Below are 27,161 nucleotides of genomic sequence, written 5' to 3'. Positions count from 1 at the left end.
AAGGAATTTCTCCCAAAGCTCCTTTGCCGAGTTGTAGGTACCGACTCGATTGACTTCTTGTGTTGGAAGTACACTTAGCGGATGAAATTACGCTTTCTTGTTTGCCACGTGGTCAGCCTGCTCCTTCTTTGACCATTGATTTCTTGCTTTGCCCTCTGGTGCTTCATAGCCAAATTCTATTGTTAGTAATAAATCATAATCTGTTTCAAGAAATACCTCCATTCGCTTTTCCACTAGTGAAGTCCCCTTGAATTTTGGTGCGTGGATGTTGGATCCGCCATCTTGTTGCTTAGTTCGTGGTTAGTCCTCTGAGCGCCTCGGCTCGATACCACACAGCAAGACCGACGGTAGGCTAGAAGGGGTTGAATAGCCCAAAAATCAAACACAACCCTTTCTCGTGCGATTAAACTAATACATAAAAATAGATTAAGCAGAAAATAAAGCATAAAAGCGAGGCACGAATTTGACTTGGTTACAATCGGGAGGATGTTAATCCAAGGATGAAGATCGCACTAAGAGCTCCTTCAGGTGGAGAAGCCTCGCACAGAAAGACAGAAGCTAATCTAAGCAGTTGAAGCACACAAGTGTTGTTTACAATTTCTGAGCTGATGAAGTTACGGACCAAGGTTATATTTATAGCCTTGGTGGGCGCGGAAAGGTTCCGACAGAGATAAATTTTATCCCCAACGTTCGGATCGAGATAATTCTCGATCTGGTCAAAATCTTGTTCAGGCGCCGGATGGGTCCGGCGCCCGGTCGATTCCGGCGCCGGACCGAAAGTCAACAGTTGACTTTTCATCCGGACCGCTTCTGGTTCAGTCCGCTTGGTCCGGTTCTTCGCTCGGATCCGCTCGTTTGGGTGATCTCCGCCTTGAAAGGGCTCACCCGAACCCAACTTCCGGTCTTCTCGAGCGTGCTTCCCTCCGGCTTCTCGTCCCTCGGAATTGCCGCGTGTTTCCTTCTCGTCCGCCAGCGTACTCATCCGCAATCTTCGTCCCTCGGCCGTCGACCTTCTCGCTAGCTGCGTCTCTTGCTCACCGAGCAATCTTCCGCTCCGGCTTTCGTCCCTCGGAACCACCGCGCGCTTCCTTCTCGTCCGCCGGTGTACTCTTCCGCAGCGCCTCGTCCCTCGGACGCACAGCGTGCCGTCCTTCTCGCTAGCTGCGTCTTCCACTCGAGTACCTGTGTTCCTAAGCTCCTGCACACTTAGACACAAGGTTAAATACACAGGACCTAACTTAACTTGTTGATCACACCAAAACAACCTTGGGGTTCCAACAGCCGGCACGTCTCTCGATTTTTAACGTCGGAGCTCGACGGTCTTCCGCTCGGAAGATTTATAGACGCCGGCTCGTCTCTCGATTTTTAACTTCGCAGCTCGACGGTCTTCCGCTCGGATGATTTATAGACGCCGGCTCGTCTCTCGATTTTTAAGGTCGGAGCTCGACGGTCTTCCGCTCGGAAGATTTATAGACGCCGGCTCGTCTCTCGATTTTTAACGTCGGAGCTCGACGGTCTTCCGCTCGGATGATTTATAGATTCCGGCTCGTCTCTCGATTTTTAACGTCGGAGCTCGACGGTCTTCCGCTCGGAAGATTTATAGACGCCGGCTTGTCTCTCGATTTTTAACGTCGGAGCTCGACGGTCTTCCGCTCGGAAGATTTATAGACGCCAGCTCGTCTCTCGATTTTAACGTCGGAGCTCGACGGTCTTCCGCTCGGAAGATTTATAGACGTCGGCTCGTCTCGGATTTTAACGTCGGACTCGGCGGTCTTCCCTCGGAAGATTTATAGGCCGGCTCGTCTCTCGATTTTAACGTCGGAGCTCGGCGGTCTTCCGCTAGGAAGATTTATAGACGCCGGCTTGTCTCGATTTTTAACGTCGGAGCTCGGCGGTCTTCGGCTCGATGATTTATAGGCCGGCTCATCTCGATTTTTAACGTCGGAGCTCGGCGGTCTTCCGTCGGAAGATTTATAGACACCGGCTTGTCTCTCGATTTTTAACGTCGGAGCTCGGCGGTCTTCCGTTCGGATGATTTATAGACGGCTCGTCTCTCAATTTTTAACGTCGGAGCTCGGCGGTCTTCCGCTTCGGATGATTTAGACGCCGGCTCGTCTCTCAATTTTTAACGTCGGAGCTCGGCGGTCTTCCGCTTGGAGATTTATAGACGCCGACTCGTCTCTAGATTTTTAACGTCGGAGCTCGGCGGTCTTCCGCTCGGAAGATTTATAGACGCCACTCGTCTCTAGATTTTTAACGTCGGAGCTCGGCGGTCTTCCGCTCGGAAGATTGCCGGCACGTCTCTCGATTTTAACGTCGGGCTCGGCGGTCTTCCTTCGGATGATTTATAGGCCGGCTCGTCTCGATTTTTAACGTCGGAGCTCGGCGGTCTTCCGCTCGGAAGATTTATAGACGCCTCGTCTCGATTTTTAACGTCGGAGCTCGTCGGTCTTCCGCTCGGAAGATTTATAAACGCCGGCTCGTCTCCCGATTTTTAACGTCGGAGCTCGGCGGTCTTCCGCTCGGATGATTTATAGAGGCCGGCTCGTCTCTCGATTTTAATGTCGGAGCTCGGCGGTCTTCCGCTCGGATGATTTATAGGCGCTCATCTCGATTTTAACGTCGGAGCTCGGCGGTCTTCGCTCGGATGATTTATAGACGCGGCTCGTCTCTCGATTTTTAACGTCGGAGCTTGGCGGTCTTCCGCTCGGAAGATTTATGACGCCGGCTCGTCTCCCGATTTTTAACGTCGGAGCTCGGCGGTCTTCCGTTCGGATGATTTATAGACGCCGGCTCGTCTCGATTTTAATGTCGGAGCTCGGCGGTCTTCCGCTCGGATGATTAGACGCCGGCTCATCTCTCGATTTTAACGTCGTAGCTCGACGGTCTTCCGCTCGGATGATTTATAGACGCCGGCTCGTCTCTCGATTTTTAACGTCGGAGCTCGACGGTCTTCCGCTCGGAAGGTTTATAGACGCCGGCTCGTCTCTCGATTTTTAACGTCGGAGCTTGACGGTCTTCCGCTCGGAAGATTTATAGACGCCGGCTCGTCTCTCGATTTTTAACGTCGGAGCTCGACGGTCTTCCGCTCGGATGATTTATAGACGCCGGCTTGTCTCTCGATGTTTAACGTCGGAGCTCGACGGTCTTCCGCTCGAAAGATTTATAGACGCCGGCTCGTCTCTCGATTTTTAACGTCGGAGCTCGACGGTCTTCCGCTCGGATGATTTATAGACGCCGGCTCGTCTCTCGATTTTTAACGTCGGAGCTCGACGGTCTTCCGCTCGGAAGATTTATAGACGCCGGCTCGTCTCTCGATTTTTAACGTCGGAGCTCGACGGCCTTAACGACTAATCTTTAACACAGCTGCTCGGCGGGCATACTAGCCATCCTTTTAATTCATTTCTGCTTCCTGCATTACAAGGACATGGGCGACTAGAATATACACAAAAATGAATTACATCAGTGCACCTTTCACCCAGCTCGATAAGGCTGGAGATGATTTGCGCTCCAAGGTCGGTCCAGCTGTCGTCCGTCTTCATCCTCCAAATAGTAAGCGCCCGAACGGAGCTTTTCAATGATTTTGAAGGGACCCGCCCACGGAGCTTCAAGCTTGCCGACGTCGCCGACCGGCTTGACTTTCTTCCAGACAAGGTCACCGACCTGGAATGATCTGGGGATTACGCGCCTGTTGTAGTTTTGCTTCATCCGTTGACGGTACGCCGTCAGCCGGACGGACGCCTTGGCTCGGTCTTCATCAACCAAATCTAGCTCCATGTTCCTCCGCTCGGCGTTGCCTCATCGTAATCCTGGATCCGGACGGATTCGACACCGACTTCGACGGGAATCACCGCTTCGCCGCCGTATACCAGATGAAAAGGCGTGACGCCCGTTCCTTCTTTTGGAGTCGTTCTGATGGCCCATAGGACGCCCGACACTTCATCCACCCAACTTCCTCCCAAATGGTCGAGCCGAGCGCACAGAATGCGAAGAATTTCCTGATTGGCTACTTCGGCTTGACCATTGCTTTGGGGATAGGCTACAGATGTGAAGTGTTGCTCGATGCCATAGCTTTTGCACCAATTTTCAAGCAATTTTCCTGTGAACTGCCGTCCGTTGTCGGAAATCAGTCGGCGAGGGATGCCGAACCGACAGATGATGTGCTTCCATATGAACTTTTTGACCATTTGTTCGGTGATCCTGGCTAGCGGCTCGACCTCCACCCACTTGGAAAAATAATCGACCGCCACTAGTAGAAATTTCCGCTGTCCGGTCGCCATAGGAAATGGACCAACGATATCCATTCCCCACTGGTCGAATGGACATGAGACTGTTGATGCCTTCATTTCCTCTGCCGGTCGGTGATAGAAGTTGTGGTATTTCTGGCACGAAAGGCACGTCGACACGGTCCGAGCGGCGTCTGCTTGTAAGGTCGGCCAGAAGTACCCGGCCAACAGGATCTTCTTAGCCAGCGATCGTCCGCCCGGATGTCCTCCGCAGGATCCTTGATGTACTTCTTGGAGGATGTAAGCCGAGTCCTCCGAGCTCACGCACTTCAACAGCGGTCGTGAGAAAGATTTCTTGTAAAGCTGATCGCCGATGAGTGTGAACCGGCCGGCTCTCCTCCTTAGCAGCTGAGCTTCATTCTGATCGGACGGTGTGGCGCCCGAGCGCAGAAACTCCGTGATGGGTGTCCTCCAGTCGCTCGGAAACGTAAGGCCTTCCATACAGTCGACGTGCGCCACCAACAATACTTGTTCAATTGGCTGCTGAAGGGCGATCGGCGTTATTGAGTTCGCAAGTTTGGCCAACTCATCGGCCGCTTGGTTCTCCGATCGGGGTATCTTCCGAACAATGACTTCTCTAAAATTGGCTTTAAGCTTCTCAAAGGCTTCAGCGTAGAGTTTGAGCCAAGCGCTGTTGATTTCGAAGGTACCAGAGAGTTGCTGAGCAGCCAGCTGAGAATCCGAATGAAGCGTTACCCGACCGGCACCCACGTGACGCGCTGCCTGCAGGCCGGCTATGAGGGCCTCATACTCTGCTTCGTTGTTTGTAGCTTTATAATTCAGCCGGACGGATAAGTGCATCTTCTCTTCCAATCCCGCTTCCGAGGCGAGTGGATGATCCGTCCACAAATATTTTCCACATAGCTTCCGGCTCGAATTATGCACCTCGGTCACAAAATCGCCAAGGACTGCGCTTTGATTGTCGAGCGGGGCTGGTATTGGATGTCAAATTCGCTTAACTCCGTCGTCCATTTGATGAGTCGCCCGGACGCTTCTGGATTCAATAATACTCGCAAGTATGGACGAAGGCGCCGAGCTGCGAGAACCAGAGCGAAAGCCAGCTTCTCGAGTCAAGTGTAGCGAGATTCAGCATCTTTTAAAATATGACTAAGGAAATACACAGGCTCTTCTCCGCTCGCCCTCACTAGTGCTGAGCCAATTGCTTGCTCGGTTGAAGACAAGTACACATAAAGGGGCTCACCCGCAGTCGGCTTGGCTAATACCGGGAGAGAGCTCAGATATGCCTTCAAATCTTCGAACGCCCGATCGCATTCTTCGTCCCAATGAAACTTATTGTCCTTGCGCAAGATTTTGAAAAAAGGAAGGCTCCGGTCGGCGGTTTTGGAGATGAATCTGGACAGAGCAGTTATCCGACCGGTCAAACGCTGCACTTCCCTTGTATTTCTTGGAGGCGACATGTCTTGTAGAGCTTTCACCTTGCTAGGATTTGCTTCGATGCCCCGCTCGGTCACTATGTACCCCAAGAAACGCCCTCCTTTTGCTCCGAACAGGCACTTCTGGGGATTTAGCTTGACTCCATATTTGCGTAGCGTCCGAAAGGTTTCCTCCATGTCTTTGAAGAGATCGTCCGCTCGGACGGACTTGATGAGAATGTCGTCCACATAAACTTCCAGATTCCGCCCGATCTGCTCTTTGAACACTTCGTTCATCAAGCGTTGATAAGTGGCTCCCGCGTTCTTTAATCCGAACGGCATCACATTATAGCAGTAGGTGTCGTCGGCCGTCACGAAGCTGACTTTTTCTTGATCTTCACGGGCGAGCGACACTTGATGATAGCCTTGGTAAGCGTCGAGCATACATATTAATTTGCAGCCGGCCGTAGAGTCCACTAGCTGATCTATCCGGGGTAGAGGATAAAAGTCTTTCGGGCAAGCTTTGTTGAGATCCCGAAAATCTATACATACTCTCCACTTGTTGCCCGGCTTGGAGACTAATACTACGTTGGCCAGCCAGCTCGGGAACTGCACTTCGCGGATATGGCCGGCCTCCAAGAGTTTTTCCACCTCCGCTCGGATGATGGAATTCTGCTCGGCGCTGAAGTCCCTTTTTCTTTGCTTTACTGGCTGTGTGTCCGGTCGGACGTGTAGCTCATGCTGCGCTATACTTGGTGAAATTCTGGGCAGCTCATGTGTCGATCAGACGAAGACATCATGGTTTCTCTGGAGGCATTGGATCACCTCCTCCTTCTGATTCGCCTCCAGGTCAGATGCGATGAATGTCGTGGACTCCGATCGGGTCGGGTGTATCTGCAGTTCCTCTTTTTCTTCATAAACTAGAGAGGGAGGTTTTTCAGTTATAGCATTCACCTCGATCCGTGGCGACTTCCGAGCGGAATTTGCTTCGGCTCGGACCATTTCGACGTAGCATCGCCGAGCCGCCAGTTGGTCTCCCCGTACTTCTCCCACTTTGTCTTTGACGGGAAACTTGATCTTCTGGTGGAAGGTAGAGACGGCCGCTCGGAACTCACTGAGCGCCGATCGTCCCAGAATGACGTTGTATGAGGAGGGAGAGTCGACCACCATGAAGTTTGCTGTACGCGTCCTTCTGAGCGGCTCTTCTCCCAATGAAATAGCCATCCGGATTTGTCCGACCGGAAGGACTTCATTGCCCGTAAACTCGTAGAGGGGGGTTGTCATGGGAAGCAGCTCGGCACGGTCAATTTGAAGTTGATCGAACGCCTTTTTGAATATTATGTTGACCGAGCTTCCTGTGTCAACAAAAACGCGGTGAATAGTGTAGTTGGCTATTACCACTTTGATGAGTAGAGAGTCGTCGTGGGGCACTTCAACTCCTTCCAAGTCCCCAGGCCCAAAACTGATTTCGGGTCCACTCGCCCGCTCTTGGCTACAACCGACTGCATGGATCTGGAGCTGCCGGACGCTCGCCTTTCTTGCTCGGTTGGAGTCTCCTCCAGTTGGCCCGCCAGCGATAATGTTGATCTCGCCTCGGGAAGTATTACTTCTATTTTCTTCCTCCCGAGCGGATGGTCGAGACCGTTCTCTTGACGTTCGGCGATTCTCCTGCCTTGGAGAGCGATGCCGATCGGGAGTCTGTTGTTGTCGCCTGTCAGCTCGCGTCCGATCGGCCTCATGAGTTCTTTGTCGTCTGTCGACTGAGGGAGACCGTTGGCCGCCATTCCGGGGAACGGGATGAGCCACGAAGGGAAGACTTCGACAATCCCTTGTGTTGTGTGTATCCGTCCGGTGGAAGGAGTAGAACATCGGGGTCCATTTCTTCTTTGGCTTGGGCCGGGCGGCAGCTACTTCTTGCACGTGAGACCTGGTATGGGGGGAGCGGATTGCTTCGGCCCTCGGTCCTCTGGGCGGATGATGAGCGACGTGCTGTTTCCGCTCGGCAGGAGGGGCTCGCTCGGTTGGAGTTTCTTTTTTCCTGGCCGCTTGCGCTTCCTCCACGTTGATGTATTCGTTGGCCCGGTGTAGCATGTGGTCATAGTCTCGGGGCGGCTTCCGAATGAGCGATCGGAAGAAATCCCCATCCACGAGGCCTTGTGTGAAGGCATTCATCATGGTCTCCGAGGTGGCCGTTGGAATATCCATGGCCACTTTGTTGAACCGCTGGATGTAAGCTCGGAGCGATTCACGGGCTTCTTGTTTGATGGCAAATAGACTAACGCTGGTTTTTTGATAGCGCCGACTGCTTGCAAAATGATGGAGGAAGGCCGTCCGGAAGTCCTTGAAGTTGGTGATGGATCCGTCCGGCAGCCTCTGAAACCATCGTTGAGCCGATCCAGATAGGGTGGTGAGGAAAACCTGACACTTCACCCCATCTGTGTATTGATGCAGGGTTGCCGTGTTATCAAACTTGCCCAAATGATCGTCCGGATCGGTGGTTCCATTGTATTCGCCGATCGTCGAAGGCGCGTAGTGCTTGGGCAGAGGGTCTCGTAGAATAGCCTCGGAAAATTGGCGATTAATCCGCTCGGGCGATGAGTCCGCTCGAGGGGCTTTTCGTTTTTTGTCATCTCGTCTCGGCATTTCATCCGAAGAAGATCCCCGATCTCTATGAGTGGGTGCAGCTTCGGGGGTACGGAATAGGGCCCGGTGGAATGCAACGGTGGCTTGAGGTGCTTCCGCTCGGCCACCAGAGACTGAGGTTGCTTGCTGCTCTGGCCGCTCGGCTGTTGCCTTCTGTTTTTGCTCCACAAGCTTGGCGGCCCGCAACTCGATCAGAGCGTCGAGTTCCTCCGTGGAGAGCGTTACCGTGTGTTGTCGTCCAGTCTCGTCCATTGTTTCCGTTCGGATGCAGGAGCGTTCCCACAAACGGCGCCAATTTGATCCTATCCCAATGCTGAACCAACGGACGCTGGGCATGTGGCGCTCCCCGGCTGCTGGTGTGGATCTTCGACTGGCTGCACGAAGCTCCGGAGAACCTGCACAGAAGTCGGGCCAGGAAGGGGTTCCCGGCGGCGACCCTCTGACGCTCAAGTCAGGCAAGCAAGCAGTGAAAAGTGGCTCTCGAAAAATTAGAATGCGTACCTCCGGCGAAGGATAAGGGCCTTTATATAGGGCAGCGGAGAAGCGAGTGCACACATATCGAGGTGTACACGTGTCCGTGGCCCATACCCCAATAAGGGCTTGTTAGTGAGCTTACCTGACCCATACTGCTACAGTCCAAGCATGTCCTCGATGGGACAGCGGAACACCACGTCGCGTGATTTGGAGTATGACCATATCACGAAGCATGCCAGCTGTCAGAAGATGTCCCTTGTCTTTTTCCCCGAACTCCTGCCGTGCGTCCGACCGGCCCACGTCCGCCTTCCGTCCGACCGGTCATGTATGATGGTACACTTGGGAAATTATCGGTAATGTGTTTTGTGGCGACTGTTAGCTGTATGCTTCATGTCTTCGGCCAGCGTGCTGTCCCTTCGGCCCTACGATCTTGCCCAATGAGCGCCGGAACCCCGACTTCCATAGGGGTGCCTTTTTCCCTCGGCTAAACACCGGGCGGCTGCCCGGTCAGTCAGCCCCCTTTCTTCGGTCGGCCTAGCTGGTCCGGCCTTCTTCGATGGACCGCCCGGCTCTTTGACTTCCACGTGGCGTTGACCCCTTACAACGAGGGTCCCCTGTTCTTATCGCCGGATCACTATTGAATGCGTCTAAGTGTATACCATTACTTGATACTAAGTCCATTAAATAGGATTGTGCCCCTTCAGTTGGAGAAGATCACATGCTCCTAAATAATTTCCTTTAACCATCCATAAAAGGAAGTTTGATCTAGTGATCCGCAACAAACCCATCAGTTGTGGAGGGAGGCACTCAGAGCCAACACGCAAGCTTGTTGCATCACTTACAAACCAATAATGGAGACCATGGGATTTATTAAAATCCCTCTCCCACTTAGTTGTTTAGAAATGAGGATTTTGACCTATGCTAGCATACATCACATGCATATAAACATCACAGTAAATAAAAGCAATAAATTTGGAAATTAATTTTTCAACTATTATGACCTTTTCCATCACTGTCTTCAGTATGCTCCAACCCTAGCTGCTGCCATCTTTAGCCACCGCCATCGAGTCGAGTTGTCACATCATTCTTGCTTCTTATTCCTCTGCGCCTCTGGTGCTCCGAAAGTACCTCGTCTCGCAAGAATCCGATCCGCAACAAAAATAGAATTTTACATATATCGATCTTATATTCCACGAGGAAATGTACATGCATTCTAGATCGAACAAAAATAAAATTCTAAAAATAATACAGCTCCTGCTATATTTTTTACATACAATCATGCACACAAATAATGCCCTTGACATGTCCAAGGGTCCAATCACACACAATATCAATAAGCCATAATAGTTGGAGCCTGCAACCAAATAGTTAGCACATCCTACTATTTTCCTGCCTAAATTATGTATGACATGTGCATAACCTATTTGAATTCTAGAAATACACAGAGGCAAACCCTAGCTCTGATACTAATTGTTGGTTAAACCTAGGAAAACGTACCGGTTCCACTGTACAAAATTTTTTGTACAAGTGTCGAACATTTCCTTAAATAACCTATTGTGTTCTTTAGAAGTTAAATAAGGAATCGCAGACGGAACTTAACATCATTGATTCCAAATTTAACTTATCTGTTCTTAATGGTTTAGATTTGAATCGCAAGCAGAACTTAACACTATTGATTCAAATCTACCTAGGTTATTAATTCCATAAATATTAATTTCCAAAATTGGCTTCCAAGACTGCATGGCGAGGCACATGACCTTCTTGGATATGGGAGCAACCACCACCGCCTAGGCAAAGCCTTTTAAGGAAAGCTAATATTTATTTCCTTAAATAACTCTAGATTAACCAAAAGGAACAATCGAATCACAAATTCGAAAAAGAAGAAAACACAAAATCGAAAAATAAATTCGATAAACTGGATCTAATTGCCTCTTGTATTTAGAATTCATACAAAGGAAAAATAACTAGTATGATGCGGAAGAAAAATACTAGTTATACCTTCTCTTTGTAAGCTAATGACCTCGAGATCTTCTGCCGTATTCCTCGCCTTGCCTTGGACGTCGTGTGGGCGATGATCCTCCAAGATGAACACCACCCAAAAGCTTCCTCCTCCTTCTTCTAAAATCCGGCCACCACCACCACCAAGGAGAGAGAGCAAAGGAAAAGGGAGAAAGGAGAGGGCCGGCCACCAAGAGATCACCCAAGCAAAAGAATAAGAGTTGTGTCTCATGAAGCCCCCTCACCCCTTCTTTTATATTACTTGCCCAAGGCAAATAAGGAAAAACCTTTTACAAAAAATAAAATCATCCAAGAGTTTTTCCTTTTCCCTTTTTATTTTTCCTTTTCTTTCCTCTTGATTGAATCAATCATCAATCAATGGTTGAGATCAATCCTATTTGGTTTAGGATTGAATTTGGTTTAATCCTATTGGTCGGCCATTGCTTGGGCACCAAGCAAGGTGGCCGGCCACAATTAAAAGGAAAGGAAAAATTTTTTTTTTTTTAAATTTTACAAGAAGAAAACCTCTTATAAAATTTACAAGCTCTCTTTCCTAAAGTATGAGTTAAAAAAGGAAAGTTTCTAAAAATTAAAACCATGTTTTAAAATTTAAAAACTCTCTTATAAAATTTCCTTTTTAAACATGGTGATAGAAAATTTAAATTTTAAAACTTCTTTTCCTTTTTTTCTTAAACCATAAGGATGGTTAAAAAAAAGAAGGTTTTAAAATCTTTTAAACTCTCTATTTAAACATGTGGCCTAATTCAAATAAGGAAAGTTTTAAAAATTAAAATCTCTCTTTTAAAACATATAGTTTTCTACAAAGAGAAGATTTTAAAAATTCAAAACAACCCTCCCTTTTTGAATTATTATGGCCGACCCCTACAAGCTTGGTCACCAAGCTATAGGGCCGGCCCCTTCAAGAGGATGTGGCCGGCCATTGCTTGGTCACCAAGCAATGGTCCGGCCCCTTTCTTGGACACCAAGAAGAGCCTTACATTTGGATGGACTTGAGGCTATAATGAGGCTACGACAGGGACCTAGAGGAGAAATTGGTTTTGGCCTTCCGATGAGCTTGAGTATCCCGTGTTCGCCCTGAACACACAACTCAAGTTCATCGATAATAACTCATTCCACTAGAGAGTTATTACCGCACTACCGCACCAATCCTAAATTACATTATGGGCTCCTTCTTATCATGAGTGTGTTAGTCTCCCTGTGTTTAAGATTATGAATGTCCACTAATTAAGTAAGTTACTGACAACTCACTTAATTAATATCTAGCTCCAAGAGTAGTACCACTCAACTTTATTGTCATGTCGGACTAGGTCCACCTGCAGGGTTTAACATGGCAATCCTTATGAGCTCCTCTTGGGGACATTCTCAACCTAAATAACTAGGACACAGATTCCTGTTAGAGTGTATACTAAAAGCCTAGCTTTTGGTATAAACATTTATCTAGAAATAAGAATCACATTGGTCAAATGTTTACATTTATGATAAATATAGTTGTTCAATTAATTTATATTGTAGATAACATGGTGTGTGGTGTCACACACAGAGGATCATGTTATCAGTATCTTATAAATTATAAACAGTAGCTCACGACCATAATGGAAAGGAACAAACCATTGGAAGGTCGTAGTGTAATTAGGTATTAGTTTATCTTAACTATATAATTATACTAGTACACTTAGAGTGTATTGAGTAGGACCATTAGAGGTCGTTTCTTTTATACTGACTTTATAAAGAAACAAAGACCTCAGTTATTATGGAAGTGTGTGCTCTTAATCCTAATATAATAACAAGCACATATATTTGATATTTATTTCTTTAATTTATCAATGGGTGAGATTTAGTTCGATAAATCAATAAGCCCGATAAGTTGGGAAATGATATCACTTATAGTGTGTTGTTGATTATAGAAGGAAACTGTGTCCTAGTGATCTAGGTTGAGAATGTCCCCAAGAGGAGCTCATAAGGATTGTCATGTTAAACCCTGCAGGTGGACTTAGTCCGACATGACGATGAAGTTGAGTGGTACTACTCTTGGAGCTAGATATTAATTAAGTGAGTTGTCAACTTACTTAATTAGTGGACATTCGTTATCTTAAACACAGGGAGACTAACACACTCATGATAAGAAGGAGCCCAAAATGTAATTTGGGATTGGTGCGGTAGTTCAATAATAGTTCTCTAGTGGAATGAATTATTATTGATAAAATTAAGTTGTGTGTTCGGGGCGAACACGGGATGCTTAATTTTATCGGGAGACCAAAACCAATTCCTCCTCTCGGTCCCTATCGTAGCCTCTTAATTATAGAGTACTATACCCACCTATACCCACCTTCTTACCCATCCTATAGGGGCCGGCCAAGCTAGCTTGGAGACCAAGCTAGGGCCGGCCATGGGTATGTTCATGGGTGAATTCATGTGGCCGTCCCTATTAAAATAAAAAGGAATTTTAATTTTAAAATTTTTCTTATGTGGATAATATAATTTAAAAGAGAGTTTAAAAATTTAAATCCTTCCTTTTATAAGATTCTACAAAAGATTAAGAGAAGAGTTAAAATCTCTTTCCTTATTTGTAGATTAAAGGTTGATTTTAATTTTGGTAAAAACTTTCCTTTTAATTATATTCATGATTTAAAAGAAAGTTTGAAAATTAAAAATTCTCTTTTATTAGTTTCTACAAAAGATTAAGAAAAGATTTAATATCTTTCCTTATTTGTAGATTGAAAGGAGATTTTAATTTTAGAGATAACTTTCCTTTTTGGAAATTATTCACATGTTTAAAAGAAAGATTTTAATTTATAAAATTTCTTTTTATTAACCAATCATGAAGGGATTAAAATTATTGGAGAAATTTTTATAAATTTCTAGAAACAAATTAGGAAGTTTTAATTTTGTTTTAATTAAAACTCTCCTTGTTTTGGGGAGAAGAGTGGCCGACCATTATAATTTGAAAAGAAAATTATTTTAATTAAATAAATTTTCCTTTTAAATGGCAAAAGAATTAAGGAAGTTTTATTAAATTTTCCTTATTTGCCAAGACCAAGGATTATAAAAGAGGGGTAGAGGAAGCTTCAAGGTGAACGACTCTATTCTATTTTTCCTCTCTTTTCTCCTTGGGTGTGGCCGGCCCTTTCTTTCCTCTCCTCTCCTTTGTGTGGCCGAAACCTTCTCATGGTGGAGATATCTTTGGTGGCCGGATCTAAGAAGGAGAAGAAGGAGAGAAAAGAAGCCTCTTTTCTAGCATCCCTTGGAGCATTGTGGTGGTGGCCGAACCTCTTCATCCTAGGAGAAGTTTTGATGGCCGAAACTTGTAAGGAAGAAGAAGGTGCTTGGTGGTTCTCATCTCAGAAGATCGTTGCCCACACAACGTCCGAGGTTAGAAGAGGAATACGGTAGAAGATCAAGAGGTCTTTCTAAAAGGTATAACTAGTAATTTTTGTTTCCGCATCATACTAGTTATTTTTGGAAATAATACTAAATACAAGAGGCATACGATTCTAGAGTTTCGAATTTGTTTTCAATATAGTGTTCTTTTGTTTTTATTTCCCTTATGATTTGATTGTTCTTTTCGGTTAACCTAAAGTTATTTTAGGAAATTAAATATTAGCTTTCTATAAAAGGTTTTGTCTAGTCGGTGGTGGTTGCTCCCATATCCAAGAAGGTCATGTGCCTCGCCACGTCAGTACTGGGAACCAATTATGGAAATTAATATTTAATGGAATTAATAACTTAAGGTGACTTGGGTCGAATGTGTTAAGTTCCGCAGGAGATCCAAGTCAAAACATAAAAGAACAAATAGATTAAGTTTTGGATCAAACGTGTTAAGTTCCACAGGCGATCCAAAATTTAATTTAAAAGAACACATGGTAGCTAGGAAAAGGTTCAGACCTTTGTACAAAATTTTTGTACAGTGGAACCTCTAGGTTTTCCGAGTAGCAACCAACAATTCCTTCTATAATCAACAACACACACTATAAGTAATATCATTTTCCAACTTATCGGGCATATTGATTTATCGAACTAAACCTCACCCTTTGATAAATCAAAGAAATAAATATTAAATATATGTACTTGTTATTATATTAGGATTAAGAGCACACACTTCCATAATAACTAAGGTTTAGTTCTTTTACTAAGTCAGTACAAAAGAACATACCTACATGATCCTACTCAATACACTTAAAGTGTATTAGTGTAATTTATTAGTCAAGATAAACTAATACTTAATTACACTACGACTATACTGATAGTTTGTTCCTTTCTATCTTAGTCGCAAGCAACTGTTTATAATTTATAGAGAACCGACAACATGATCTTCTGAGTGTGACACCACACTCCATGTTGTCTTCTATATAAATTAATTGAACAATTACATTTAATAAATAAATGCAGATATTGACCAATGTGATTCTTTTATTTTAACAAATAAATGTTTACAAAAGCTAGGCTTTTAGTATACACTCTAACATCCCGGACCTGCTCTAGTCAAATTCGACTAGTAGGCTAGGAGTTTAGAACAACACACTGTATTCAAATTTTGTTCTTTGTTTCTGTGCTTCCAACGATTGTAAGAGGCTACTCCACCTTAATTACTTGGACTTGATTCACTTAGCCTCTAACTAGGAATTTGTCTATTAAGCCTTAACCAATTAGACTTGATTCACTTATCTTCCAGCTAGGAATTTGACCGTCAAACTTTAATCACTTAGACTTGATTCACCTAGCGTCCGGTTAGAAATTTGACTGTCAAGCCTTAATCACTTGGACTTGATTCACCTAACTTTCATCTAGGAATTTGTTGCTTGGTCTCAACCAAAACTTAGCTTATACATGATTCACAACTAGGACTTTAGATGCCTAAATCCACTAGGACTTAGTCACTGTCTGATTCACAACTAGGACTTTAACTCTTGTTAAGTATCCTGCACCTACAAATTTTAAACAGCTGGTTAGATTACAACTAATATAACTTTAACTTTAGTCATATATGAAAACCTTTTGTTACATATTGTGCACTCAACACCATCAATCTCTCTCTTTTTGATAATATGAAAACTAAGTTAAAGTTAGTATTCAAATAAAAAATTAAATTGGAAATAAGTTGGATTCAATATATGACAGAAGATAGAGTTAGTACAGTCATACATGAATAAAATAATTAGATAAACAACTCTCCCTTAATTATTGCTCCCCTTAATCAAATAGGAATTAAATAAATGACTTAAAAAATAAATCATTGATATTTATCTTTTATTTCTCTCCCTCTTTTTCATATATAAAAAGGGGTTAAAATACAAACAAAGCATGACATATAATTAAGTATAATATTGAAGGAATTAATAATTATGATTTAACCACAGATGGATTCAAATTAGATAAAAATAAGCTAACCAGATCAAATAATATTTAAACAAAATGCAAACCAAGTTAGGAATTCAACTCAAGTCAAACCAATAACTCAATCATAGTCAATATCAAACTCCAAGTACTAAATGCAAGCCAAAACAAGAGTAGTAAAACAAAGTTGAGTCAAGCACAAGTCAAAGCATAATAAGGGAAATATAAGTCTAGATCCAAAAATAAACAGAGTAGTAATAGTCAAATACTATAGGTCCAAGCATGAGTCAAATTTCAAAATAAGTTACCAAGCAATTCAAAATAAGATGAAAATATACAAATATCTAAATTTTTATCAAAAATAAAATTTTCAAAACCTTTTTCAAAATGTCTAACTTGATTTTGAGCTTGACTATCTATAGAATAGGAGCTAACAATCAACTAATCAAGTTAGATAAGAGTTTCGAGCTCAATCTTATAAAAACTAAGTTGTTAACATGTGAAAATTTTCTAACTTGATTAATTTAAAAGTTTTAAACCCCAATTCATGCTGATGCACTAATATAAGCATATAGAATTTAGAGGTTATAACCCTATATATCTCACACCATTTTATATTTTTCAAACATAAGAAAGTCATTTATGTATGACTTGAATACGAGAGAATAATATATTATAATTTTGGAATCATATTTTGAAAAAATAGTTAACTTTGAAATCATATTTTGAAAATAATAAATATGGAAATATGGTTAGAATCAAATCCTAGCCTAATAGTTCAAAGATTAACTCCTCTAAGTTGGAGCTCTAACATATTTTGATTTTGCAACATGGTAGCATTTATCTCATGAATATGTAGTTTGGGTACCCAATAGCAGTTATTTTATACTTGGTTAACTAAGCATGATTTTGGAGCTCAAGCAATCTTTGTTCTAGTATTTCTTTTGACTAAGGTAAGATAATAACATTGTTTTGATTTGAACTAAATCCAAGCCCAGTCTTGTTGTAAGCAGCATGTCTGATTCCAATCATCATATTCAAATATTTTGATCGGGACGTAAACTTGCTTAGAGTAGATTAACTCACTAACTTGGTTTTTTTAATTATAACTCTCTTTCTCAAGTTTTAACACCTGAGTTAAGGTTCTAACTTGACTAGCATGAGTCAATAAGTTTAAGTTAGTCCTTTTCTTAAGGTTTTTGACCTCCTTAAATAAAGTATTAACTTTGGACTTGTATTTATCAAGAGTTTTAGTCAAATAAGTAATAACAACATATAATTTTTCAGTAAGCAAATTTGACTCATTTGAGTTAGTGAATTGACTTGAGTTTGATCTTGAGTTGTACTCTGACTCTGAACTTAAATCTTCTTGGATTGTCATTAGTGCTAACATGTTGGCATGATTTGATTTAGATTTAAATGATGAAACATTCGAAGTTGCTTTCAGTGCATTTTTCTTTTTCTTCTTCTTCTTCTTCTTTTTCTTTTCAGGTTTATTTTCTTTCTCTTCTAATAAGGGGCGGCTAACTTTGAAGTATCCTTTCTTCTTACATTCGAAGCATCGAACGTTCGCCAGATCCTTGTTTGAAATCTCCTTCTTTACTAATTTTCAAGTGAATTTCTTCTATTGGATCATCCTTTTTACTAAGTGTGCAACTTCTGAAGAAAGATCATATTTGTCAAATGTTGATTCTGGTAGGACTTGTGTGGCTGGCAAGAGGGGGGGGGGGGTGAATTGCCTGTAAATTACAAATGGGCCTTTCCTGATCTTTTAAACAAGATTCGTAGCACAATTAACTTAAAGTAATTTAACAACTAATAAAATAAAGAGGCACAGAAAGTTACTTAGTTACAACTTAAATGATTGTTAATCTAAGGCAAAAGAAAGCACTTAAAGATCTCCTTCGGTGAAGACAGAGAAGCCTCTTAGTTGTTGTCTATTTCCTAGGTCCAGGGGTCTTTTTATAGCCCCTAAAAAATCTTATCCGAGGCTGGAAGACGCCTCCAAAAAAATGGAAGGCGCCTCTAGCGAGGCAAGCGAAGATAAGGTTTTATCTTCGCTATCGGTTAATTTTGCCCAGTCTAAGGTGCCTTCCCATAGAAAGGTGTGGAGGCACCTCCAACCAGATTGAGGGCGCCTCCAACAGCTTCGCAGCTCCCCATTGGCTCTTCCTCTGCTCCAATCGCCTTGGTGATTTCGTCCATCCGGAATTGGACTCACCCAAACCCATCTTCCGGCCTTCTCCTGAGTAGACTTCCTCCCCGGCTTCTCATCTCTTGAACATAATGCATGTCCTTCTCGCCCACCGGTGTACTCTTCCGCAACACCTCGTCCCTTGGACGCACCGAGCTCGTCGGTTCTCTCCCGTTTCATCCTTCTTGCTAGCGGCATCTTCTGCTCAACTTCTTATGTTCCTAAGCTTCTGTACACTTAAACACAAGGATCAAACATAATAGGACCTAACTGAACTTGGTTGACCACATCAAAACTAGCTCAGAGTTCTAACAATCTTCCCCTTTTTGATGTGCATCAACGCAAGTTCAAGTTTAGGGTTAAAAATACAATGAAATAGTAAAGCAATGAATTTAAACAAGTGAATTGTAAAAAAAAAAAAATACAAGGATAAAAATCCTAACTCCCCCTTAATCCCCTTAATTAACTTCTACTTATTTCTTCCCTTTGATTACATAAAAAGAAATTGGGGGAAAAAATTAAAAACATAAAGTAAACTATTAGAAAAAACTTTTCTAGGGGGTAAGGAAATAGATTTAATAATCACATTTGCAAAAAGATGAGTTTAAGTTTTGAAAATTTTTCTTAAGGTTCAATAGAAAATGTTCACAAAAATTTTTTTAGCACAAACAAATCATTTTGGCACAAAAAAATAGGTTTTGCAAAGTTAAAAAATAAATCCTTAAATATTTTGCAAGTTATGATAAAAGAATGTACATTTAAAGAAAAATTAAAATTTTTCAAAAATAAAGTTTCAAGATTTTTCAGATTTAGATTTAGAAGTGAAGTTTTCGATAAATAATCCATAGAAAAATTATTATTTATCAAAAATTTATAAAAAAATATATTTTCAAATATAAATTCAATGATTTTATCAGTAGAAGAAATTTTGATAAGAATTTCTAATAGAAGGATTATACAAAAATTTTTTTTTTGACCTGTTACAATTCTTTTAAAAAATATTTTAAAATAGTTTTATTAGTCTAAAAATCAAGTTGATTTTTCTATGTATTCAAAACATAACTATAATTTTCTAAAAAAAAGTCAGGTTTTTCAAAATACTTATCTAAAGAATAATGATTTTTAAAAAATTTAGAAAATTTTAATACTGAGAGATTTTCTATTTTTGTAATAGAGAAAGAAAATTTCAGAAATAATTATTAACAATAAGTATACCAACTTAATTTTGCAAATACTTCTAAACATACATAATCATTTATTTATTCTAAGAAAGATTTTGGGACCCAAAATAAATTTTTACCTACTGCGTTAATAAGAAATTTCTTTGGAACATATTTTTATGATATTTTTCTAATTAGTCCTTTATGGTATTTAAGATACCAATTTAGACTTCTATAATTTTTTCAAACATTTTAATTAAGACATGCAAAATTTCTAAATTTTTTAATTTGGTCCTTCAATTCTTTATTTTCTTCCTTTAACTTATCATACATCTCTAAAGGGCAGGTTTTTGCTAAGATTATTTTTAATTCAAGAACTTCTCTTTTTAAGTTATTATTTTTCAATTTTAACTTACATAATGATCTAGTCATAAATTTAATACCTGAGTATAACTAGTCAGGGGTAATAAACATACCTCACTTACCAGATCCACTCTGAAGTATGTTCTTTCTCCTCATTGCAGCTTTCTTCTGAGGAGCCTCCCCCTTCATCTATGCTCTCCTTCTCTTGGTGACTTGCCATTAGTGCAAGTCCAATGCACTCCTCCGGATCAGATTCTGATGACAACTCGTCCAAAATCGCCTTCAGGGTTTTATGTTTTGTTGTATTTGGTCCCTTTTTGTTGTTGTTCTTCTTCATCTTTAGGCAGTCCTCCTTGATGTGTTCCTCTTCATTACATTTGTAGCATCTTATCTTACTTGTTTTTCTTTTCTTTACCTGCACTTGATTAAACTTATTAGTTCTAAACATTTTCTTAAATTTTCTTACTATATAAGTTGTTTCATCATCGTCCAAGGAAGTGTCGGCGTCTAATTCATCCTTCTTGACTTTTAAAGTAATGTTGTTAGATTTTTCTAATTCTTGATTATCTACACAATGAGACTCATGAAGTTCAAAAGTTGAAAAAAGATTTTCAAGAGTACATACCTCTAGGTCCTTAGAGATGTGGTAAACATCTACTAAGGTTTACCATTCTTGAGTTCTTAGAAAATCATTAAGTGCATACCTTAAGGAGTCACAGTTTGTTACCTTTTCTCCGACGTTGTTGTGCTGGGTGATCAGGTCTTTGATTCTTGCATGGAGTTGGGCTACCTCTTGCAGCTTCGCAGCTCCCCATTGGTTCTTCCGCTGCTCCAATCATCTTGGTGATTTCGTCCATCCAGGACCCATCTTCCAGCCTTCTCCTCAAGCAGGCTTCCTCCCCGGCTTCTCATCCTTCGAGTATCGAGCACATCGTTCTCATCTACCAGTGTACTCTTCTGCAGTACCTAGTCCCTCGGAAGCACCGAGTTCGTCGACTCTCTCTTGTGCCATCCTTTTCACTAGTTGTGTCTTTCGCTCGACTTATTGTGTTCCTAAGCTCCTGCACTTAGACACAAGGATCAAACACAACATAACCTAACTGAACTTGGTTGACCATATCAAAACTATCCCAGGGCTCTAACAGATTCAAGCTTAAATCCTAACTCAGTTTCTTCTTTAGATTTGGATCTTGGTTTGGATTTTCCTGCAATTAAAGGTATACCCTTCTCTTTCTTATCAAGATTAGTCTATTCATAAAGTTCAAAATCACAAAAGAATTCATCTAATTTGATAATAGACAAATACTTAGATATTTTGTATGTATCAAACATAGAGACCCACAAGGTAGTCCTTGAAAATGCCTTAAGTGCAAAGATGATCAAGTCATGGTTGTCTACCTATTTCCTAATTGCATGGATATGATTTAATAACTCTTTAGGCGGTTCTGTAGCTGACTTACTGTTTCTCCCTCTTTCGTTTGGATGATTTAAAGATGGCTGAGCAATAGATCCTTTTTAGCAGTTCTTGAGTCAGTTGAATCCTCATGTAGTTCAATTATTTTTTTCTAGAGTTGTTTAACACTGTTGAACAACCAACTTTAGTCAGATGTTCCTATGTTAGCCCGCACTGTAATGTAGTTGTAGCTCTAGCATTAGCTTGAGCCTTTTTCTTATTATCGCTTATCCAATTTAAAAAAGAATTGGAGTGTCATCTGGATTCCTGGGTAGCTTAAAGCTCATTTTGATGATAAGATAATTTTCTATATCATTTATCAAATAGTATTCCATTATGTTTTTCCAATAGGCGAAATTGTCACAATTGAAAAGCGATGGGCGGGTTGTACTGAATCATTCCTACAAAGATATATCCATAAACAAGTATTTATTCAAGTTGTATTAAGGCTTAGGACAAGATATGGATTTGGTTTGAGTTTCATATAATTGTAATTAGAGTTTGAATTTAGGTATGAGCTAGACTCGGATTATTAATCAATTAATTGTTTGTCCTTGATTTAGAGCACAAAGTCCATCCTATGTTAGATTCAAGTTTTTGATTTGGGCAAATTTATCAAGAGTTTTCGAAATTAGCTTCTAGGTCGTGGTGAGACACACAGTCTTCTTGAGTATTTTCATAAGAAGACCACTTTCTTAAGACAAAGCATTTTTAAAAGCTAAGAGCTAGAGCAACTTTAATGCAATATCTGTTGGTGCGGTTAGCACTAACGATTTAACCCAGGTTTTGATGAATGACAAATCAGGTTAAGTTAGTATGTTGTTGTCTGACACTTTGATAAAGTGCGCAGGAGAAGTCCAGACAGGTCGACGGGCCGACCAGATGTTTGGCACGAAGTCCAGCTAGGTCGACGGGCTGACCGGATAGCTGGCGAGAAGCCCAGGCGGGTCGACGGGCTGACCGGACGTCTGGCAGGTAAGTAAGGTAAGTCACTGGAGGGGAGTGACTGCGAGGACGCGTTCCCGGGAAGGGAACATTAGGCGTCGATCCGGCTTAGATCCATTTCGGATATCTAAGTCGAGATCGTGACTAGATTCCGGTCTCGGAAAGACGGAATCTAAGTCATACTTTGCTTATCTATAAAACTGTGCTAACAATCTTTGCTGCAGGGTACATTTTGCCTCGGACTAACCTTTTCTGGCAGGAGAAGGACTTTCTGGAGAAGAGGGGTCCGGGCGCCCGGAGGGGATCCGGTCGCCCGGAGGTCCGGGCGCCCGGAAGGGATCCGGGCGCCGGGAGGCAAGTTTTATCCCCAGGACGACGTTGACACTTGGAGCATGCTGGTTGGGAGTGTTACGTCACATTCCAGGCGCCCAGAAGGGATCCAGGCGCCCGGAGCAGCATATAAAAGAAGCCCCAGGCAGGAGCTTCAATAGATCTGTGTTATGAGAACTCTGAGTTCAATCACTCTGCTACTCTGCGCTCCAACGACGTTCACAAATCTCCGACGACTCACTCTGTTTTCTGTTAATTCATTATTTGTTGGTATAGTTTTGTTTTTCTTTCATTAGCAATATTTGTACGTAAATTGTAATTATCCGAATTGCTAGTGAATTGCCCAACGAAAGTACTCAAGGAGTACGGGCCTTCGAGTAGGAGTCGTCACAGGCTCCGAACGAAGTAAAAATCAACTGTGTTCATCTCTTTACTTCCTTACTTTTCCGCTGCGTTTTAACTCGAGATTTTCGAATCGATATTCACCCCCCCTCTATCGAATCTAACGGTCTTACAATATCTTGGTCCAACTAGTTTATAGTGAGGTGAGATAACTTTTGCTAGTTCCACTTCCACATGACTAAAAGCACCAGGTATGGAACCTCAGTCGAGACATGTAACTATCCAAGCTTTTCTAGTTTCTATTATCTCAACCTGCTTTGATACTAAATTGTAGGATTGAAATCGACACTAGAGAGGGGTGAATAACATTACAAATTAAAAAAAAAACAAATAACAATTAAAAGCAATGAATTAATCAGAGTAAGCACAACGGAAATAAATTAAACTTAGATTAATTCAAGCAAGTAAGATAAAGATAATAATAACATGCAACATTTTTAACTAATAGTTTAAGCATGTAAGTTGATCAATCAAATCAGAAGTATAGACACGCAGTAGTTATAAAATATGATTCTTATTTCCAATTTCTTCTAAGTGGAGAAATCTTATAGGAAAAGAATCTAAAAAGTTTAAACATAATAAAATAAATAAGACAATAATGAAAAAAATGTAAATGTTTCTCTAAGTGTTAATGAACAGAAATGAAGCGCGAGTCACAGGGTGTTGCAACACAGAAGACGAAAGAGCACTCAGAGAATGAGAACAACAGTGAATTATTTGTAGATGAGATGCTTTCAAGCTCTACCTCAAAACTCCTGATATAGGACTCCCCCGATTGCTTGGAGCCTTCCCGATTGTCTGTGTAGGTACTGACATGGCTACTACTTCTATCTATAAGATAACATTCACGAAGTTCTCCAGTCGCCCATACACCTACCGGTTGCTTGGGCAAGGGCAAAACTTCATCTTGACCACCTTTCTTGGATTGCTGATAACGTTGTCTCATGATCGCTTGTATGCTTCGATCACCTGGACTCTCTAAAATCCCTTTATCAAGAGTTGACACTAGTCAGTCGCCTCCGAACTCCATCCGATTGCCTGGAACCGTCGAGCATGCTTCTCTGTAGTTGTTATACGTAATGAGTATGATATAAAATGTAAAGTTACTCTCACTTATTTGACTAGATTTGACTCATCTAGTTTGGTTTTGTCAAGTAATCAACCTCCAGTTGATTCCAAATACTTGGACTTGCGTCAAGTAATCAGTCTCCAGTTGATTCAACACACTTGGACTTGAATCACCTAGCACCCAACTAGAAATTTATTTGTCAAGCCTTAATCACTTGGACTAGATTTACTTAGCCTCTAGCTAAGAATTTGTTTGTCAAGCCTTAATCATGTAATGACCCAATTTTCCTCATTAGGAGTTCTAAAAGTTCTTAAAAATATTTAGAAATACTTTATAAAAATTATAGAGATTTTTAGAAAATTTTAGAGTATTTTTATGTAATTTTTGGAGGTCGTTTGGTATTTTTACTAAACGAAGGAAGTTTTGACAAAAAGATGTCCAAGCCAAGGTTCAAACTAGCGACCCTTGACCCGGTCAAAGCCCAGCTAACCAAGTGGGCAAGCGGTTATTACTAACCATATAAGGGACAAATTATATTTATGCGGTAGTTAGGAACATTTAAAATAAAAGAGGAAGAAAAAAGCTCGGCTAAGGATTTGAACCCGCGACCAGGGGTTCGGCGGAAACGCAGCCAACCAACGGTTCCGCGAGTATTTCGTGAAAGGTAAGGTGCGAAATATTCTTAAGCAATAGTTGATAACAGAAATACCTTAGGTTATAAAAAGAGGGCTTAAGTGATTTTCGAAAAAACCTAACTTTTCCTTTCTCCTCTCCTCGCGTCTCTCTTCTGCGCGCGACGACCGTGCTCAGGCGGAAGGCAAGGAAGGTTAGGGCTTCACTCTGGCGGCCGATTGAGGGAGTTTTCTGAGAGTTCTCCACCTCCTCACGATCCTTTCGTCGAGGAGAGCTTGTGGGCACGAAGAGGAGCCGGATTGTTGAGTTCTCCGCAAGCCCTAGAAGCATTAGAAGCCTTCTTCCCGGCGGTGAGTGCAAGAACGCAAAGGTAAGTTGCTACTCACCTGCAGTAGGATAGCTTCGAGATTTTCTTTCCTTGCTGCCGTGAATTGAGGATTTGGATTTCTACACGAGTTCTGAGTTTTGTACTACTTCTTCTTGGTAGTTTGGGATTCCAGATTAAGAACATGAAGGCTTCTGCTGGATTTCGATTTTATTTCAGACTTATCGCCCTTATAGTTTTTGGATTGGTTGTTGGGAATTAAGTCTTAATTAGGATGTTATTGCTTCTCCCTGTCGAATTTGCAACTGTTGTACCAATTTTGATAGATTAAGCTTGATTGATGATGCCTTTGTTCCTCTTTATGGCTTCTAGAATTTTTGTACAGATTATTGGTAGGTTAAGATTCAATGGTTGGAGGTTTTGTTCTTTTGAGAGCTTCCAAAATCTTGGACAGATTCTGTCGGTGGATTTAGCTTGATGATTGGTATTTTGATGGAGATTTTAGAACTAAATCAGCGGATTAAGAAGAGTGAAGAGAACCTAATCCCTTTTTGCAGGATATCGATTATGCTTTGAAAAGGTTTGAAGCAGATGGACAACTTGAAGCTATGTTTTCTAGATTAAGAGTCCATGCATTAGAGCTGCTGGGTAGAAGATTATATGATTTATTTCAATGGGGTTTCACTACATATAATCAGATGTCTGTAAGATATAACATTCTGTTATAATAGTTTATTCAGGAGATCAAGTGGGATTAGTTTTAGGTGTAAAATATTTAGGCTTTGAGATCTTGTTTCCTTGTTGTTCAAGTATAGAGTAAGGAGGTTAAGAAATGATTGAGTACAGTTTATATGTATAGAAATCTTCAGGTTTGGGAGATATCCTTGTAGTGCAGAATTTTAGTGCAGGTGTAATACCATTGTATTGTGCTAAGGAGTGTATATGGATAACATCTGTGCTTGGCTGATTCTGAAATTTTGAATGGATTACGAGTTATAATATCTTTATTGAGTGAATTCCAGATAAGCTGGGTATTAGTCATATTATGGAAAGGAAGTTTGAGAGACGATGAAAATCTGTACTAGCCAGAATATGTTTCTTTTGTTAAGTTTCTTTGCAAAATTTCTGTTTAGCAAGTGCAGATTTTGTTAAGCTAGTATGCAGATTTCTGTTAAGCTATTATGCAGATTTTTATTAAGCTAGTATGCAGATTTCTGTTAAGCATTAGTACTGATTTTTGATAAGTATTGTATGTGCATATTTCTTTTATATTCTATGCATGATTATGCGTTACATAGTTAGTTTCATTCATAGATGCATAAGAAAGATAAAGAAAAGTATAAGAAAGATAAAGAAAAGAAAGAAAAGGCCAAGGCCTTAAGTAGATCCCAAAGTCAAGACTTTAGGGATTTTTGGCACACAAGGTGCCTATTAAAATGCCAAGGCATTTAAAGAAGAAGTAATTAAGATTATAAGTATTTTACTTTTAAGAAGAGGCTAGTACCCGACTTCCGAGGTTGTCGTTAAACAAATCCAGGTGTCCAATTCCGAGGTCTTGGCCCTGGTAGACCGAGGTCTGCTCTTTTAGGATTGGTGGCTCGCTACCCCAACCTATTAGGGAACGCGCATAAGATGGTACTATGTCTGGGCCCAAGAAGAAAGTTGATTATTATTTTGAAGTATTATAAGTATAAGTTTTTGAACAAGTAAAACAAGTTTTACCTAAGTAAGGTGTTAAAGAATAAGTTTTAAACAAGTGAAATAAAGAATAAGTTTAGAACAATTGAAATAAGTTTCACTTTGTTTTAAAATCAGCAAGTTGAGTTTTCTTTTATGCTAGCATGTTATTTAGATTAGTTTATTGTTCTTTGTTATTAGAAGAGCATGAGTAGCTTTACATGTTTAGCATTTCAGTATGTTTGTTTCTTTTACTAGTAGATGAGCATGAGTAGTTTTCTTTTTGAGCATTCAGCTTTTAGATTTCAGTATATTCACATGCATATCGAGTTTTGTGAGTTAGATAGCGCTTACTAAGCATTTTGCTTATAGATTGCATTTCCTCTTACTGCAGATAAAGGAAGACGACGAGGAGGTGCGGATGATGTGTGATGCCAGGACTATGGAAGTCTTGGGACTAGAAAGGAGTTCCTTTAGTCTTCTT

This window comes from Zingiber officinale, chromosome 3B (assembly GCF_018446385.1).
Source record: "Zingiber officinale cultivar Zhangliang chromosome 3B, Zo_v1.1, whole genome shotgun sequence".
NCBI lineage: Eukaryota > Viridiplantae > Streptophyta > Magnoliopsida > Zingiberales > Zingiberaceae > Zingiber > Zingiber officinale.
The sequence above is the reverse complement of the archived record's forward strand: the minus strand, read 5'-3'. Positions refer to the sequence as shown.